Genomic DNA, 16,634 nt, shown 5'->3' with positions numbered 1-16,634 from the left:
GTGTTAGGTCATGCTTCGCATGGCATCCCATCTTTTCACTGATTCTCTTTCCGCCTTCCTACACAGAATCCTGAGAAGTGTGGTCTGGCCCACCGAAACCACTAACTGGGCAGAAATCTAGCCCTGAGCAATTTCCTTACTGCAGCCTCTGGGAAACATGAAGAACACATTTTCTCTACCTATAATGTAAACTACCCAGTAGGCTAAATAAGATGACTCCTATCTCCTTAATCCTATAAGATGAATTCATTTTATACTTCATTTGTGCTTTCACAATCTGTTATAAAATACTGAGACTACTACATGAGTGGAACACTTGCTTGTAAAAAAAAATATTGAAATGAACTACATACACATTAGAAATAATGGCAGATCAGAGATCTCATCAAATAGTTTGAGTCCATTTGTGACCATGTCCAACCTCAAAATAAAAATGAATGATAAATAAATCCTTAAAAAATATTATATATTTATTTGAGAGAGAGAGAGAGAGAGAGAGAGTGAGAATATGTGAGAGTGCAGGGAAGGCCAGAGGGAGAGAGAAAGAGAAACTCCAGCAGGCTCTTCTCTGAGCTCGGAGCCTGACAGGAGGCTCCATCTCAAGATCCTGAGATCATGACCTGTGCCAAAACCAAGATTAACCAACTGCACCACCCAGGGATCCCTATAATATTTTATAATGTATTTTCTTCATTATTTTAGGGCTGCCAAAAGGAAAATCTCAAAAACAAAATTCACATAAAACACTCACCAATAATGAAAAACCAGAGTGATTAAACATTAATTCCATAAACATGCAATTAGCTCTATTTGCTTTACAGTTATGTCTTGGGAGGTAACAAATGAGAATAATTCAGTAACAGTTTGATAAGTTTGTTTCATGTAGACATGTGATCTGCATCATGCTGGTCAAATTTCTCCACAGAATAGACGTTCTTTTAGTTATAATTATCAGGATAATTCAGTATGTCACCTCATCTGTTTTTTTTTTCTTAAGTATATAACTTTTGTGTAACATTCTAGCGTCTCTATGAGCATTTCAGTGAATGAAATTTTATTTTAAAACATTGTTATTCATCCAAATAAAATAAAATGGAGCCAGTTTTGATGTTACACTGCTTTCATGAAAGAGCCACAAATTGTCTATAGTTTATGGCTCTGTTTTCCTTGAAAAGAGTAGATTCTAGAGATATAATTTCCAACAGAACTTTCACTGGATATTTTGTCTTAAAAGAAACAAGAGCATATAGATTAATAGAAGTAAACCATCAAGAAGGTCATCAGCATGTATCATTTCCTATTTCTTTCACAGTACAGTTAACCAATAAACAGCACACAGCATATAGTACAATTTCACGTAGGTGGAGGAGGAGAGGCATAAAATAGGCCACACACAAAATAACCGCAGCCACCAGAGGAATGATATAGTTCTCTGGAAATGAGAAGTATCCCTGCCTTGCAAAGAGTCTTCATATCAAGAGATAGAAATTGTTAGAAAAGGAGACAGGCTTTGCAGAAAATTACTAATAGGCACAGGGCATTTATGACAGCTACCCAGAAATCTCTATTGTGTTCTGATTTCTATAGCCATTTTTAATATTATCATTGAGACACTTCCTCCTCCTTTCTAGATTATCAATATTTCTTAACTCCACAGCCCAGCACAATCCAATAAATTGCTTTTTGGCAGTACTGTATAAAATCTCACTAGAACATAAGCTCCACTAAGAAGAGATATGCTTCTGTTCTGCTCACTGATGTATTATGGGCACCGAAAAGGATTCCTGATGCATAGTGTTGCTTAATGAATATGTGTTAAGAAATCCCCTCCATCTACTTGTTTTCTGAGAAGGCATGAATTCAGAGAGCTTGAATTATGCTATCTATGTCTGGGATTTTTCTTTTTTACTTCCAAGGATTCTATTAGATATTTATTTACCTTGAATTTCATACCTTAAAGGATTTGATTTCCCAATTGGCACATACTGAATAATAATTTTCTGATGTGTGTGTGTGTTTTAAACTATTAATTAGACTTTTTGAACTAATGAGACTATTTCATAAACTCTGCTACTTAAATAGGTCTATGGGTTTGGGAGGCATTAGTCAATGCCAATGGATCAGAAACATCATATTCATATATATTTATGCCATAGTTTAATACATCGACAGTGAACTGACAAGTTTGAAACTCTGAAAAGATTCAACTATGTTTTTTTATCCTGTGATAGAAGGACCAGGGAAGTTATGTGCAATGTTTGCTTGCCTTCATGAAGAACATGAGTTCATAAAGTGGCAATAAAAATTAGCCATAAATTCGGTTTAGTATTAATGTCAATTAGCATCCCAATGACATAATGACTGTGGTAAAACACTTAAACTTTATTGACATCAAAAGCTATTATCAAGTCAGGTTTATTGATGTTATAATAAAGTGGGCCGCATTTCATAAAGCTGCTAGTAATTGCCAATACCATGTCAGGAAACTTCTGGAACAGGTTGACAGCACACAAGTATACAGAATACTATCGGGTCAAAATACTGGCTCATAGGGATCTAATGCTCACGTAACTAGTCAAGACAAATGAAAACTATGTACTGGGCAAAAATCAAGTCCAGTCTCTGCTAGAAGTTCTGGGGGATGAAAAAAGAAATAGGTATCATAGCCTCAATCTCAAGTTGGGTACAATCTGGTAAAAATACAGGAAACCCATGAATGAAGAATTTCAGAATGCAGTAAGACTCTTACACATTGGTCTTAGGTTACTATAAAGAAAAAATCAATCAGTTGAAGTTACCATTTTTATTACACGAAAATAGAGAGATGGATAGATAGATAGGTAGATAGCTAGATCCAGATAGATAAGAATATAGTTTACCAAAAGAGACATCAATGCAATACTGATAAGTAATAATTCTAATTACAGCTTCAAAGGATGCATATGATCAAAATCAGTTACTTAAGTGCTAAGCTTAAGCTCAGAATTAACAATAGGTTAGAGTGAAATTTTATAAAATTACAGCACTACTGAATCAAAATTAGCAGAACAGATTCATTTAGTACTTTAGGTGTCAAATTATCAACTTGCTCTTAATCTACCAGCAGTTGCTGGCAAGTGCTGTTGGCAGAGTCCAAAGAAATAACACTACTGATGTAACGTTAAAATCTCTGGATAAAAAAACTTTGAGAGTTCTAATGTTAAAAAAAAATACAAAAAACAAAACAAAACAAAACAAAACAAAAAAACACACAACCTTATTGTCAGTCAGTTATAAACTGTAATTTCACCCCTACCTCCAACAGAGGGCCTGGCATATCCTTCTTCACAGGATTTCCCACACACCAGCAATTTGCAAGGATCACTGAGCAAAGAACCATGAGACGATATTTTAGAGATATGAACATGGGCAAACAACACACAAAATGTCAGATGTTGATCCCCATTCTCTTTTATTTAGAGACAACGTCAGAGAGTATAGGGGCATAGGGTTAGCAGTCCCAAGCTGACTGAGGTTATTTTTCTCATCCTGACAAGATGGTAGGGCACTGCATTGCAGAGCTTTGGGAGACACTTTATGCAGCGTGGTCTTTGTATAGGGCTTGCCTGGAGTTGTGCTCTGCACAGGAGCTGGCAAGGGACTCTGAGAAAGGGTACTCAAAATTGAGAGTTTAGAAAACTGAAATATTGAACTGGACATTGAAAAGATTTTTCAATTCTGTAAAAGCAGATTTCCGAAATCCTACTTCTGGGTATTTACCCAAAAGAATTAATTTCAGGATCTCAAAGAAATACTAACACTCACATGTTCTTTGCAACACTATTCATAATAGTCAAAATAGAGAAATCATTTAAATGTACTTCAACAGATGAATGGATAAAGAAAATGCGATATATATGCACTGGAATATTATTCAGCTTTTAAAAAGAAGGAAATTCTGCATTATGTGAACAACATGCAAGTACTTTGAGAACGTTATGCTAAATAAAATGAGCCAGACACAGAGTCAAATACTGCATGATTCCACTTAAAAGAGCTATCTAAAATAATCAGAGTGAGATGACGGTTTCCAGGAGCTGGGGGTATAGTGTAATGAAGAGTTATTATCAAAAGGCATAAAATTTAAATTAAACAAGATGAATACATTATAGAGATCTCTTGTACAGTATCATACCTATAGTCAACAATGCCATATTTTAAGAGGGTACATTGCAAGTTAAGCGCTCTTACCACAATAAAAAACAATTTAAGCTTTTATTTTTTGAGTCTATAAACTTAAATCCTCACCTGCTTCACTTCAGTACTGAAATGATTTTTGAACTGTTCTGATTAGACTATACCATCATAAAATCACTACATAGTGTGGCTTATAAAATGGGCCAGTTGCTTCTACTGAGAACTCCAAGCCTCGGCCAGCCAGCCTGCTGCCTTCAAGACAAATCATGAGATTTAGACTAAAATGAGAGATCAGATGAGAAGTGGAAAGAACTTAAGTGTGTTTCCAAGCAAAATATTGTACCTACTGCAACTGGAAGGAAATGTCAATACTAATTTATTCCATCATTTCCAAGAAACTGAGTTAGTTTTCTATTTTGCTAATACTATTTCCTATGACCAGGGGAGAGATATGGAACACATCTGTGTTTGCCCTGAACTTCTAAAATTTTGCTTCCATTTATTTAGCAAGTCTTGTTCAGCAGTCTAACACAGATCATTGATACTTGATTGGTATAAATCTGGACATATCTCCCCCTTTTTTTCCCCCTGTGTATTGTGAAGAAGCAGCTCTCTCCTCCACAATTTCCTATTCCTGGGCCGTTGGACCTATTCTTTTAAATATACATGAAAAACAGTTGACTTGCTATCTTTCTCTTTTTAAAGGCACTTCAAAGTCATTACTTTATGAAAGTTACCATATAAATCTACTCTCCTGTTATTCTTCTGAATATCTTCTTTAACTTTCTGTGTGTCCTTCCTTAATCTTCAGAGCTATGTTAAAAAGTATCTCCTGCTGATAATGTGCTATTGATGGATCTGCGCTAGTCTATTCTCAGCCCCTTATAAATCTTATTTGGAGCAATAAAAGTATCTTAAGATCCTTCCCTGAATATATTACATTTAATCTAAAATGTAACTCATTTCCCCATTTTCATCAATCTTTTTCCTCAAATTTAAAAACATTTCAATTTAACTGCCTCTCCAAAATGGCAACAAGAACTATTTCATTATCCACAGATGTAATAAGTTCAAATTCAATATTTTTGATTTTTAGAATAATAAGCACTTCAGTGTTATTTAAGGCTTAATAAAATTTATTCTATATTCTTATTATTTTGGACCTCAAAATTTCAATTTTATGTCTTTTTTATTGTGCTTTAACGTTGTGATTATTATTCGATTTTCTCATGGCAGTATATTAATATATATTCTTAATTTTATTTTTTCCCCATTTAAAGCATTGATAGCATTTTTTTGTGCTGGTTCAGTAGCAACAATGATACAAGGCTTGTTAGCATTGTTATCCTTGTGCTTTTACAATTAGCTTGAACTTATTCCAAAAAATTAACCGAAAGTATTTAAACCAAAAGACAGTCAGAAATATTCCTTTTTAAAATGGGTAATAGCATTTAAGAAATTTCTAATTCCTTAAGAGAAGAAACTAAGGTAACCAACCAACAACATTCCATCATGTACTATATAATGATATGGCTTTACATTTATTTTGGAAACATTCATTTTTAGAAGGATAAAATTCCATAAGCTCTACTGTTTGTCATTCACTGTGCATTAACTGTTGCACAGAGTTGTGCAAGGTGGAAAAACATGAACTTCAAATCTAGGTGTGCCTGAACTCAAGTGCCAGCTCTCTCTCTTACCAGCTGTGAAAGAGTAAGAATAAATTAATTTTCCTCAACTTTATTTCTTCTTTATGAAGTGGATGGTGGTAATACCATTTATTAGGTTGCTAAGAGGACTAAATATAATAATTTGTGTAATAAAATATTATGTACACTAAGTAATAAATATTCACTTAAAGGTATATTTCTAATTGAATTTCAAATTTTGCCTTCCAAAATATTCTTACAATTAGTAATGGAGGGCTATTTTTAGGAGATGATGTGAGCAACATTAAAATTTATTTCTTTAAAGTCTACAGCATTAAAAACAAATAAACAAACAAACAAATAAATAAATAAAATCTGTAGCATCAAGGATGATATGACTTTTTAAAAAGTATTTTGTTGCATTTCCCCAGATCTCAATAAAAAATGCCATTCAGTTTTATGTTTTTCAGGAAGTTTAATTGTAAATCACTGAAGCCAGAAATATACAGCGAAATATCCACTCTCACCAATCACATTTAGTGATTCACATCAATTAGGCATAGCTCAAACAAAATTTTAGTTGAATTACTACAACAACCTTTTTAGAATCTAAAGCTAAACCCAGGGTGAATCACATTATAATTTCTAGTACATTTTATTCTGTATTCTCAAACTTTAAGGTTGTGTAATTAAGGTCATTTTAATGATTAATGTTGTCAGATAGGTTTTAAATGAGTTTACTATCAAAGTTTTCCCTCAATGTTATCACTGAGATATAAATGATGTTTTAGAGCATCCATCCTTTCAATTTCAGATTTTCAAATTACTACTCCATTACTAATTTCAAAATATTAATACATAGCTCTACATGAAGCTGATAATACTTATATGACTATAATTTTAAAGCCTCTTCTCCATTAATAAGTATAATCTTCAGAGTACCTTTTTGTTCCATATATTAATGATTTAATCTTGCTCCATGATTTGCTTTGAATTGTTACTACCAGGTTATATAATCAACTTGACATATCAGTTGGTGCTGTATCAACATAAAGTTCAGAATTAAAGCACCACAGTATGAGAATTTGGTCTTGGCTAACTAAGCATCTGAACTCTAGCATCTAAAAAATGCCTAATGTACAGGAGGTACTCAGTAAATGTGAATCAAGTAAAAACTGACCATCTAGCTTACCAGAGTTCAAATGCCATATTCCCCACCAAGTAGAACTTCATCATTTCTTATATTTAGAAATATGTTTAGTGTATTCAGTCTCTAAGACTCAGAACTTCATAGTGATTTACTAGTTAAAAGACAGGAAATATAATTATTTCATTTGTGTGGCTACCAAAAAAAGTAAGATTTGAGAGATTTATTTTAGAAATTCATTATATATCTAGCAGATCTAAACAGTATAGGTCATTGAAAATGATAGTTTGACTGAATTACATTTGAGAAATCCTAAATAGAGATATACTATTCTAACTTTAAGAAGACTCAATACTGTTAAAATTTGAGTTTTTTCTAAATTAATTTATAGGTGTAATGCAATCTCCCCATCATCCTACAAACATTTTGTTTTTTTTTTTTTTTTAAATTTTTTTTTTTTAATTTTTATTTATTTATGATAGTCACAGAGAGAAAGAGAGGCAGAGGCATAGGCAGAGAGAGAAGCAGGCTCCATGCACCGGGAGCCTGATGTGGGATTCGATCCTGGGTCTCCAGGATCGCGCCCTGGGCCAAAGGCAGGCGCCAAACCGCTGCGCCACCCAGGGATCCCCCTACAAACATTTTGAAAGGAATTTGCAAGCTGATTCTAATATTTCTATGGAAATGCAAAAAATCTAAAATAGCTAAAATAATTATTAAAAAGGAGAACACAGTTGGAAGACTTCTGCCTAATTTCAAGACAACTATAAAGCTGCAATAATCTAGACAGTGTGGTGAGACCAGTGGGATTAAATATAGTTCTGATATATACATACATAGTGATTGGTTTTCAGCAAACATACGATATTATTTAGTGAGTAAGGGACAGTAGATTCAATATTTGGTAATGGAACAATTGCATATCTATTTTGAAAAGAAATGAACCTTGATCATCACCCCATATGTAAAAATTAGGTCAATGTCCATCACCATCCTAAGACTAGAGGCTAAAACTATAAAAGGTTTCTTGTAGAAGAAAATAGAGAAAATCTTCATGACATTGGGTTATGCTAAGATTTCCCAGGTAGATCTTCTGTTCTGGAAAAAGACAGATCATAAAAGAAAAAAAAAAAAAGAAGGTAAATTAGACTTTTTCCAAAAAATGAAAAGACTATCCAGAAAATGAAAATCTATAGGATAAAAGCAATAATAATAATAATTACACTGCATATATATATGACAAATATTTATATTCAGACATAAAGAGCTCTTACAATTTAATAAAAATACAACCAACCAACCCAATAAAAATAGGCAAGATTTGAATAAATGCTTATCCAAAGGTGATAAACAAAAAGAGATGCTCCACACCATTAATCAACAGGTAAATGTAAATTAGAACCACAATGAGATACTTCTATACTTCCATTAGAATGACTAAAATTAAAGTGCCTGACAATACAAGGATCAATAAAGATGTGTAGCAGATGGAGTTCTGTTGCTGGTGGGATTGTGAAATGTCACAATACTATGGAAAACAGTTTGAAAGTCTCTTACATACTTAAAAACATACTCACCATATAAGCTCAGCAATTTCTTTCCTAAGCATTTATGAAAGAAAGAAAGAGAAAGAAAGAAAGAAAGAAAGAAAGAAAGAAAGAAAGAAAGAAAGGCCTATGTTCAAAGACGAACTAAATTTTTATAGCAGCATTATTTGTAATGGCCCGAAACTAGAAACATCCTAAATGCCTATCAACAGGTTAATTAACATACTGTTTTAAATCCAGAAAATAGAAAAATATTCAGACTTTAAAGAACAACTATTTAAACAAAAAACAACACAAATAAACATAAAATATTATGCTTAGTGAAAGAAGCCAAAGACTCCATATTATGATCCCATTAGATAAACCCTTAGAAAAAACAAATATGACCAAAAGAAATAGGATACCTATCCTCCTGGAATTATTCCAAAAAACTGAAGAGGAAAGAATGCTTAAAAATTCATTTAATGAAGTCAACATTACCCTGATACCAAAATCAGACAAAGATATCCCCCACCAAGAAAAAGGAAATTAAAAGCCAATATCCCTGATGAACATAGATGCAAAAATCCTTAACAAAATATTAGCAAACCAATTTCAGCAATAAATTAAAGAATCATATACCATGATCAAGTGGGATTTATTCTAGAGATTCAAGGATAAATATTCACAAAACAATGTGATATACCACATTAACAAAACAAAGGATTAAAACAGATGATCAGCTCCATAAATGCATAAAAGGCATTTGACAAAATTCAACAATGATAATAAAAACTCTTAACAAAGTGGGCACAGAAAGAACATGCCTCAACGTAATAAAGGCTAACAGCTAACATTGTACTCCAGAGTGAAAAACTGAAAGCTTTTTCTCTAAGATAAGGAAAAGGATGGCCACCCTCAACACTTTTATTCAACATAGATATGAAAATCCTAGTCACAGTAATTAAGCAAGGAATAAAGGTCACCTAAATTGCAAAGAAGTAAAGCTGTCACTGCTCACAGATGACATGATATTATATATATATAGGCATACTTTGGAGATACTGTGATTCACTTCCAGACCAGTAGAATAAAGCAAATATCACAATCAAGTGATTCAAAAGAAATTTTTTTTTTTGGTTTCTCAGTGCATATAAAATCTATGTTGACACTATACAATAGCCTATTAAGTGTGCAATAGCATTATTTCTAAGACACAATGCGCATGCCTTCATAAAAAGATACATTATGCTAAAATTTGCTAACCATTATCTGAGCTTTCAGCAAGTCCTATTCTTTTGCCTTGTGGAGGATGCCTCCTTGATGTTGACAGCTCCTGACTGATCAGGATAGTGATTGCTAAAGGCTGAGGTGGCTGCGGCAATTTCTTAAAATAACACAACAATGAAGTCTGCTGCACTCATTCACTATCCCTTTCATAAACGCTTTCTCTGTAGCATGTGATGCATTTGATAGCATTTTACTTGGGTTAGAAGTGCTTTCAGAATTGGAGTTAGTCTTCTCAAACTCTACTATGCTTTATCAACTCAGTTTATGTAATGTCCTTTTTTTTTTCTTTTTTTAGTTTATGTAATGTTCTAAATCCTCTGTTGTCTTTTCAATAATCTTCACAGCGTCGTCACAAGGAGGAGGATACATCTCAAGAAAACACTTTGTTTGCTCACCCATAAGAAGAAACTATCTGTTCAAGTTTGATCCTGAGATTGCAGCCATTCAGTCCCATCTTCAGGCTCCGCTTCTAATTCTAGTTCTCTTATTTCCACCACATCTGCAGTTCCTTCCTCCACTGAAGTCATGAACTCCTGAAAGCACCCGTGAGGACTGGATTCACCCTCTTCCAGACACCTGTTAATGTTGGTATTTTGACTTCTTTTCATGCATCACAAATGTTCTTAATAGTATCTAGAATGGTGACTCTTTTCCAGAGGTTTTCAATTTACTCTGCCCAAATCCACCAGAGGAATCACTATCTATGGCAGCTATAGCCCTTAAGAAATTTATTTTTTTAGGTACTGAGACTTAAAAGTCGAAATGTTTCTTTAATCCATGTGCTGCAGAGTGGATGTTGTATCAGCAGACATGAAAATTGTCATTAATATCATTGTATACCTCCATCAGAGTGCCACGGTGCACAGAGGCATTGTCAACGGGCAGTGATATTTTGAAAGGAACTTTTTTCCTGAACAGTAAATCTCTACCAGGCAGGGGTGGGGGAGTGGGGGCTTAAAATATTGAGTAAACCATGTTGTAAACAGATGTGCTGTCATCTAAGATGTTCTATTCCATTTATAAAATGCAGGCAGAGTGGATTTAGCATTATTTTTAAGGGTTCTTGAATTTTTCAAATGGTAAATCAGCACTGGTCTCAACCTAAAGTGATCAGTTACATAGGCCCCTAACAAGAGAGTCAACCTGTCCTTGAAGGTTTGTAGCCAGGCATTGGCTTGTCTTCTCTAGCTACAAATGTCCAAGATGGCATCTTCTTCCAACCAAAGGCTTTTAGTCTACAGAGAAAATCTGGTGGTTAGTGTAGCCACCTTCATTTATTATCTTAGCTAAATCTTCTAGATGGTTTTTTGCAGCTTCTGCATTAGCACTTGCTGCTTTACCTTGTATTTTTATTTTTATTTTTTTTTACCTTGTATTTTTATATTATAGGAGACGGCTTCTTACCTTGAACCTCACCGACCTACCTCTGCTAGTGTCACACTTTTCTTCTGCAGCTGTCTCACTTCTCTCAAACATCTCAGAGTTAGGTCTTTGCACTGGATTAAGCTTTGTTTAAGGGGATGTTGCAAGCAGTTTGATATGTCCAGATTGCTAAAAAAATTTTTTGTATCAGCAATAAGGCAGTTTTGCTTTCTTATCACTCATGCGTTCACTGGAGTAGCACTTTTAATTTCCTTTAAGAACTTTTCCTTTGGATTCGCAACTTGGCTAACTGGCACAAGAGGCCTAGCTTTTGGCTTAACTCAGCTTTTGACATGCCTTCTTCACTAAGCTTAATCATTTCTAGCTTTTGATTTAAAGTGAGAGATGTATGACCTGAACACTAAGAGGCCTTTGTAGGGTTGTTATTTAGCCTGATTTCAATACTGTTGTGTCTTAGGGAATAGGGGGACCACAGAAAGGGAAAGAAATGAGAAATAGTGGGTTGCCTGAGAAGTTAAAACACACACACCATTTATCAATTAAGTACAGTTTTATATAGGCATGGTTCATGGCACCTCAAACAATTATAAAAGTAACAGAGAAGATCACTGATCACAGATCACTGTAACAAATACAATAATAATGAAAAAGTTTGAAATATTGTGAGAATCACCAAAATGTGATACAGAGACATGATTTAAGCAAATATTGTTGGAAAAATGGTGCTGGTAGACTTGTTCAATTCAGGGTTGCTACAAATCTTCAATTTGTCAGGGAAAAAAGCTATATCTGCAAAGTGCAATAAAGTGAGCACAATAAAATGAGGTGCACCTGTATGAGACTATGTTATCTTCAAACAGAGACAATTTTTACTTCTTCATTTGAGTTTATTTATTTATTTTTAAAGATTTTATTTATTTATTCATGAGTGACACAGAGGGAGAGAGGCAGAGACACAGGCAGAGGGAGAAGCAGGCTCCAAGCAGGGAGCCCAACATGGGACTCGATCCCAGGAATCCAGGATCACACCCCGGGCTGAAGGTGGCACTAAATTGCTGAGCCACCGGGGCTGCCCTTCCTTTCAGTTTAGATGCCTTTTATTTTATTTTCTTGCCTTATTGTTCTGGCTTGCACTTCCAGTACTATGTTAAATAGGAGTGGTGAGAATTGACCCCCTGGTGTTTTTCCTGATCTTAGTGAAAAATATCTCAACCCTTTCACAGTTGTGGATGATGTTAGCTGACAGTTTATCATATATGACTCTTGCTGTGTTGAGGAAAGGATGTTATACTTTGTCTAGTGCTTTTGTTGGGTCTATTGAGATGATCATATTTTTATCTTTCTATTAATGTGATTTATCACATTCTTGCATCCCAGGGATAAATCCCACTTGACCACAGAGTATCATCCTCTCTATGTGGTGTTGAATTCTGTTTACCAATATTTTGTTGAAAATGTTTGCACCTATGTCCAAAGGAGACTGCACTATAATTTTCTTTTCTAGTGTAGTTCCCTTATCGGGCTTTATTATCAGAGTAATTCTAACACTGTAAAATTAGCTTGAAGTATTTTCTCCTTTTCAATTTTTTAGAAGAGTTTGAGAAGAATAATTCTTAATTCCTTTTTTTGTATTAACCATGAGTATATGAATGTTCTGTGCAAGCTACTTTGACATGAGCATTATTTCACAGAATGAATATCTTTTCTGTAATGCATTAAAAGGATTGTTTAGAGCACATGTAATAAAGGTTTCTGGGTTTTTTAAACTGAGATTTATTTGACATATAACTGTGATGTATTAATGCTTTCTTAAATGTTTAATAGAATTAACCTGTGCCTGGGTTTATCTTTGTTGGGAAGTTTTTGATTACTGACTCACCTTCCTATTATTTTTTCTTCAGATTTTCTATTTGTTCATGATTTTATCTTTTTCTTCATGATCCAGTCTTGGTTGGTTGTATGTTTCTAGCAATTTATCCATTTCTTGTAGGTTATCCAATTTGTTGTCATTTAATTGTTCAGTCTCTTTACTCTTTGTTTCAAAAACAGATCCTTAGTTTTGATTTTTTTCCTGTTTTTTTTTTCCTATTTCATTTATACTTTAATACTTATTATCTTTCCTTTTGTTCAATTTGGGCTAGTTTGTTATTTTTTCTAGTTCCTTTGTGGGCAAAGTTTTTGTTCGAAATAGATATATTTAATGGAGCTGTTTAGTACTATAAACTTCTCTCCTAGAAGGATTTTACTGCATTCCATAAATTTTGGTATGTTGTATCATTTTCCTCAGGATATTTGTTAAATTTTTTATTTCTTCTTTGATGTATTGATTTTTGAAGAGTGTGTTGTCATATATCAATGAATTTTCTAGTTGTCCTTATGTTATTGATCTAGTTTTGTTGCATTGTGGAAGTTAATTGGTATAATTTCAACCTTCTTAAGTTTTGTTGTTGTTGTTTTTACCTAAGCTCATCTATCCTAAAAAATGTTTCACATGCACTTGAGATGAATGTGCATTCTGCTGTTGGTGGTTGGAATGTTCTATATAAGTGCCTTGGGTCTATTTGATCTACAGGGTCATTCAAGTGGGCTGTTTTCTTATTGATTTTCTGTCTGGGTGTTTTATTCACTGTTGAATGTGGGGTATTGAAGTTTCTAGTACTATTCTATTGCTGTCTATTTCTCCTTCATATCCATCAATATTTGCTTTATATATTTAGGTTTTCTGATGTTGGGTGCATATATTTTTACAAATTTACATCTTCCTGATGAATTGACCACTTTTTCATTATATAATGATCTTCTTTTGGTCAGTGACAGTTTTCACTTAAAGTCTGTTTTGTCTGAGGTAAATATACTACCTTTTGGTAGTACCTTTTGGTTACCATTTACATATAGTATCTTTTTCTATCCATTCACTTTTAGCCCATGTGGTCCTTAAAGCTAGAGTGATTCTTTTGTGGACAGCATATACTTAGGTTTCAATTTTCTGAATCCATTCATCTACTCTATATTTTTATTGGAAAATTTAATTCCTTTATGTTTAAATAATTATCAATAGGGAAGGACTTACTATTGCAGTTTTATATCCGTCTTGTAGTTTTTTGTCCCTTTTGTCCTCTCTTTCTCTGTGAGTCACTCAATTTTTCTAGGACATATTTTGATCCCCTCCTCTCCCTCCAATTTTGTGTGTCTCCTATAGGTATTTGGCCACCATATGGCTTACATAAGATATCTTATAATTATAATGGTCTATTTTAAACTGTTAAACAACTCCAACTGCATATAAAACTCTACAATTTTCTTTCTATTTCCACACACTTTATGGTACTGATGCCATACTTTACATCCTTTTATATTGTGTACATATTATTAAAATATTTTTGTAATAATAGTTATTCTAATACTTCTGTATTTTAACTCTTATGCTAGACTTAAAAGTGACTTATACAGATGCATTACAGCATTATGGTATTCTGTATTTGTTTATATATTTACCTAGACCAGTGAGCTTTGCATTTTCATATGCTTTTGTGTTGTATAATGGCTTTTATTTCAGCCTGAAGGACACCCTGCAGCATTATTTGTAAATCAAATCTAAAGGTGATGAATTCCTTCAGTTTTTGGTTGTCTGGAAAGTTTTTTTCTCTTTATTATTTTGAAGGACAGTTTTTTCACATATAGTATTATTATTCACTCATTCACATAGAGTATTCTAGTTTTCTTCTTCAGCACTCTAAATATATCATATATCATCCATAGCTCTTCAGACTTTCAAGGTTTCTACTGAGAAATCTGATTGTTTTATGGGGGTGCTTTTGTATATGATTAGTTGTTTCTCTCTCATAGATTTCAAAATTCTTTGTCTTTGATTATGATGATCTTGGGATAGAGTTATTTGGATACATCATATTTGGAGTTTTTTGACCTCATGAATCTGAATGTCCAGGTTCCTTCCCAGATTTGGAAACACGCATCCATGGCTTGTGGGTATTCTGAAAGTTCTTTAGGCTTCACTCTTTTCTATTTTTTTTTTTTCTTTCTTGCTCCTAGTACTGGATGATTTCAAATGACTTGTCTTCTAGTTTGCTTATTCTTTCCTCTGGTTGATAAAGCCAATTGTTATATAATTCCTGTGATATTTTTCAGTTCAATTACTATACTGTTTAGCTCCAAATTTCTCTTTGGTTCCTTTTCATAATCATACCTTTTTGTTAATATTCTCATTTTGTTAATATATCATTTTCTTAATTTAATTTAGTTATCTGTGTTCTCTTAAAATTCACTTATAATTCTCTTACAAATCAGCTTCTTTGATTATTTTGAATTTTTTGTCAAATAATAAATAGATCTCCATTACTTTAGGTTGGGCTACTGCAGATTTATTTGTTCCTTTGATCAGGTCATGTTTCTATGATTCCCTTTGTTCCTTGTAGCTCTGTGTTGATATCTACATATTTGAAGAAACAGCTGTTCTTCCCAGTCTTTACCAACTGGCTTCAACTGGGAAAGATAGTCACCAGTCATCTGTGCTAGACATTCTGGGAGTTTTTCAAACCCTTTTCATGGATGTATTTTCTCTGGACTTTTGTGTGTTAAGTTCCTAATTATAGGGATTTAAGAATTTTAACTTTTTTTCAGGAGCTCATAATCTCTTGTTCCCGCGGGCATCTGACTAGTCCACTGCGACCCAGGATGTTGGAGGCACGTTCCACTTCTCTTCCTCCCTTCTGGGAAAGAAGCCTCAGGTTCTGCACTTTGTCCCAATTTTGTAGAATAGTGTAGGGTATAGCAGGCTTTCTGTCTTTTCCCTTTGTTTTTACTGTCCCTAGGCACTGAAACCAATGCTCATCTAATCAGCTCTCCAAGTGTGGCAAGACAGAAACCAGTCCTTTGAAATATACCTAAAAACCAGAATGTGGGCAGCCCCAGTGGCTCAGCGGTTTAGTGCTGCCTTCAGCCCAGGGCGTGATCCTGGAAACCCAGGATCAAGTCCCACATTGGGCTCCCTGCATGGAGCCTGCTTCTCCCTCTGCCTGTGTCTCTGCCTCTCTCTCTTTCTCTCTCTCTCTCTCTCTCTCTCTCTCTCTCTCTGTCTCTTAAATAAATAAATAAAATATTTAAAAAAAATTTTAAAAATAAAAACCAGAATGTTGGAGGCATGGTCTGTAACGCTCTCCCAGATTCTATGCCTCAGATTCTGTACATTCTCCCAATCTTGCACACCACTGCCAGCAGCAGCAAGCCACTGCATCTTTCCTTGTACTTAGCTGCCAAAATGAGCTAGTTCTGTTAATACTCCTGGTGACGTGAGACAGAAACTATTAAAAAAAAAAAAAGACAGAAACTATTCTTGCAGGCAGTTCACAGAGAGTCCAGGGGCACTGGATGCACATTCCACTTTTTCTTTTTCCTTGAGAGAGAAGTCATAGACTAAGTCACTGAGCTGTGCTGGTTTAGAGAAGG

General features: G+C 34.1%; 1 pseudogene; it reads right to left on the bottom strand.

The window, feature by feature from the left end:
* Positions 1 to 9,759: 9,759 nt before the first annotated feature.
* Positions 9,760 to 16,422, bottom strand: LOC121491759 (annotated as a pseudogene).
* Positions 16,423 to 16,634: the final 212 nt, after the last annotated feature.

The sequence above is a fragment of the Vulpes lagopus genome, chromosome 5 (assembly GCF_018345385.1).
Source record: "Vulpes lagopus strain Blue_001 chromosome 5, ASM1834538v1, whole genome shotgun sequence".
NCBI lineage: Eukaryota > Metazoa > Chordata > Mammalia > Carnivora > Canidae > Vulpes > Vulpes lagopus.
The sequence above is the reverse complement of the archived record's forward strand: the minus strand, read 5'-3'. Positions and strand labels throughout refer to the sequence as shown.